The sequence below is a fragment of the Arachis duranensis genome, chromosome 6 (assembly GCF_000817695.3).
Source record: "Arachis duranensis cultivar V14167 chromosome 6, aradu.V14167.gnm2.J7QH, whole genome shotgun sequence".
NCBI lineage: Eukaryota > Viridiplantae > Streptophyta > Magnoliopsida > Fabales > Fabaceae > Arachis > Arachis duranensis.
The window spans coordinates 60,084,150-60,087,546 of record NC_029777.3 but is presented as its reverse complement, the minus strand read 5'-3'; the positions used below and the strand labels follow the sequence as shown (position 1 = coordinate 60,087,546).

The following is a 3,397-nucleotide window of genomic DNA, read 5'->3' as shown; positions in this document are numbered from 1 at the left end:
CTATTAACAAGGAATGATGGAGTGTGAACAATCAAGTGAAATGGGATACCTACCAGAGCCGTAAAATAACTCATATTGTTATGACAATTACACAAATTATAGCTGGGGATAGGATTTTAATGCTTCATATTCCAACCATCAAGAGCCATCATCACTTGAATGTACCTTCAACTTATTTATAGAAAATTGTCTAACCCCACCTCCTGATTTCTCATGTCAAAATTCTTCATCACTTGAGTATGCCTCAACATAAAATTCCTTTCAAAATCCATACAATTCATTCCACCAACCACAAAATTCATGCCATTATGTAGAAACCTCACTTCAAGACCCACAAAATTTATTCCATACCCCTCAAAATAACTTCACCACAACACCCACCTATCCAAAAAATCATTCTCAGCCTTCATCCCTTGAGCTAATAGTCGAACAATTTTGTCAAAGATAAGAGCAATCCTGGAAAGAACAAGAAATCCTCTTCAAGAAAATAGAAAGGGAATTAGAGCGAATAAGGAAAAACTCAGGATTGCTAAGAAAGGAGGATGAACATAAATTTGTGGGTGTAAAGGAGGAAGTGGAAGAGCAAGATGAATAGGCTCTTGTACCAAGTGAAAACCCAATGAATAAGGAGGTGGTAGAGGTATATCAGTCTAGGATTCCATATCTAAAGAGGATCTAATGGTAACAAAGGAACATGAAAACTCTCCCAAAGGACTCAATGGAACATCATGTAGAAGAAAGGGAGGAAGTCAATCAAGGGGGTCTACATTCCCATGAAGCAGAGAGTTGCATGAAGGATAGAAGTTGACATTCAGGGCTTTCCAATAATATATAATAGTATGGGTGGACAATAAGTTTGAGCTTTAGAATATGGCATTGTTAACACCGTTAATGCTGGCATTTGTGGCAGTGTTGGCACACTAACGCCAGCAATAATGTCAGCGACCTTGTCCCCTTCAAAGGAACATAAATTGAGTCATAGATATCCAATTAGATGGCTTCTAGTTGCTTTTGAAAGCTGACATTGAGAGCCTTCCAACGATGTATAATACTTAATAGTGGGCATGAAATCGGAGCACAAACAATAGGCATCTTTAATCCCCAAAAACATCACGACCAAGTCAATCTGGAACCTCAATTTGGATCAAATATTTCACTCCAAACTTCATGCAAGCAAGCCCACAATTGTCAACCAATCAAGGCCACAAGAGGCATCTAGAATAGTTTATTTTCATTTTATTGTAATTTGCTTCTAATTTCATTTAAGTTTGTAATTTAGGGGAGCCTATATAAAGGCTTTAGTTTCATAAAAAAGGAAGGCTTGACGGGGAACACCATCTTGGGAAGGGTCTCCAGACCTTCCCCTCATACACTCTTCTCCCCTTTCTCTTCTTTTCTTTCTTTGTAATTGTTTAGTTTTCAATCTTTAATTTTCATTTATGAATCCTAAATTTTCATTTTAATTCTAAATCCTTATTCCTCTTCTTTACTTTCATGCACTTTAATTCCTATTTGAGAGCAATGACCACTTAAATCCCTATACATTTAGGATAGGTGCTCTGTTTAAGTTTTGATTGGATTGATGTTGATTTCTTCTTCTCAATCCACTTGTTGTAGCCAGGAGATGACTTCTATACTTATTTTGATCTATTCACTTCAGAAGGGGTTTAACTCATTGAATTTCTATGTGAGCCTTGGAAGGGGAATCATGGAAATTAGTTTGGAGCTCTATCTCTCACAACTCTCTTGATCAACACCATTCGAAAGGAATTGAGAACTTGAGAACATGTGTGGCTTATGGATTTGAGAATAGAGCTTCACCTCTTCTCATGAACAACTAGATCAAGGAATTGGTAATTGTTTGTGTTAAGAGAAATTGGATTGTCAAGGAATTGGGATTCAATTATTGCAATCCGCCATCGCTTACTTCATATGATTGAGGTTGAGATTCATTAATTCATGAATTATTAACATCTCCAATCCCTTATGTTTTCTATCTTTACCTTCCGTCATTCACTTTTATGCATTTTACTTTATTGCACTTACTCTCTTGTACTTTGTTCCTTGCAATTTACTTTTCTTGGCAATTTACTTTTCTGCATGTACTTTCTCTGCACTTTACATTCCTTGTCATTTACCTTCCTTGCTCTTTATTGCCTTTATTTACTTTTCTGTCGTTTACATTACATGCTTGCTCATCACTTCTAACATGATTCGTCTGACTAGAATAATCAACTCAATATTGATTTCTAAATCCTTTAATCCCTGTGGGATCGACCTCACTCTTGTGAGGTTTACTACTTGATACGACGCGGTATACTTGCTGGTGGTAAAATGAGAAATTAATTTTTTCGTCATCAACTGTTAAGTTATTATAGTGAATCTTAGAACAACTTTATTAGGGGAAAATGAGAAAGGTCAAGCATCATTATTCGCTCGTGAGGTTTCAGCAATGCGTTATACACTTGAAAAATTGCAGGTGAACCAGACAGAGGTTGCACATTTACTGCAACATTGGGGTAAGAGACACATAAGGTACATTTCCCTCTCTCTTGCTTTCTCTTTTTTTGATTCTTTTCCCCTTCCTTTGGGAACTAAAACAACATATTGAACATAGAAATATTCATTGGAGAAAGTGTGACATGTGAAAGCAAAGTCCTATGAAGCCAAAACAGGGAAATTTGTCTATATACAATGAAAAACAAATTAGGTACTATGTTAGTTTTGTGTGATTACCACCCCATTTCGCTGGATCCAACCAGAACGCTTTCAAGGCATGCTTCTGGTATAGTGTTTCAGCCATGTCAATATACCTAAAATAAGAAAGATCAAAAATCATTGATTGATTTAATATTTCAATGTGACACTCTTATAGAAGAAAGAGAAAGAGCGACATACTCATTTCCACCATAATATCTGGCACCATGATATCCCTCACTGTATTTGTTTGTCATGATAGACCTTATAGCTTCCATCACATAGACAGAGGTGAAATTTTTTTAGGGTATGAGTTTTAGCCCCTTCATAAAAACAAAAACAAGAAGTCAATCCATATGTGTGGTGAAACTAAAAAGCAAAACTCTACCATCATCTCATCAATCATCATATATGATAGGCAATAAAACATTCAATCCAATATTCCCCCTGGTTAGGAAGAATTATATCATGCAGCATAAACTCAGCAATATCAAATATTTTGCATAAACTCAGATAATTGGATAATTTTGTTTGTTTTTATTGAGTTTTGATTTTGGTGGTTGGTGGTTCTTGATGATCCACTTCTTATTCCTTAAACCCACTTTTGCTGCTGGATGGTTCATTGTCACCGCTACTAACAAAGTGTGTAATAGCGATAAACAACCCTTACAAGGTTTACTACCAGCCAGGACAGAATTAA

At 36.0% G+C, this 3,397-nt stretch overlaps 1 pseudogene; it reads right to left on the bottom strand.

The window, feature by feature from the left end:
• Window positions 1-2,384: 2,384 nt before the first annotated feature.
• On the bottom strand, window positions 2,385-3,026 carry LOC127748472 (serine hydroxymethyltransferase, mitochondrial-like; annotated as a pseudogene).
• Between the last annotated feature and the right edge of the window lie 371 nt (window positions 3,027-3,397).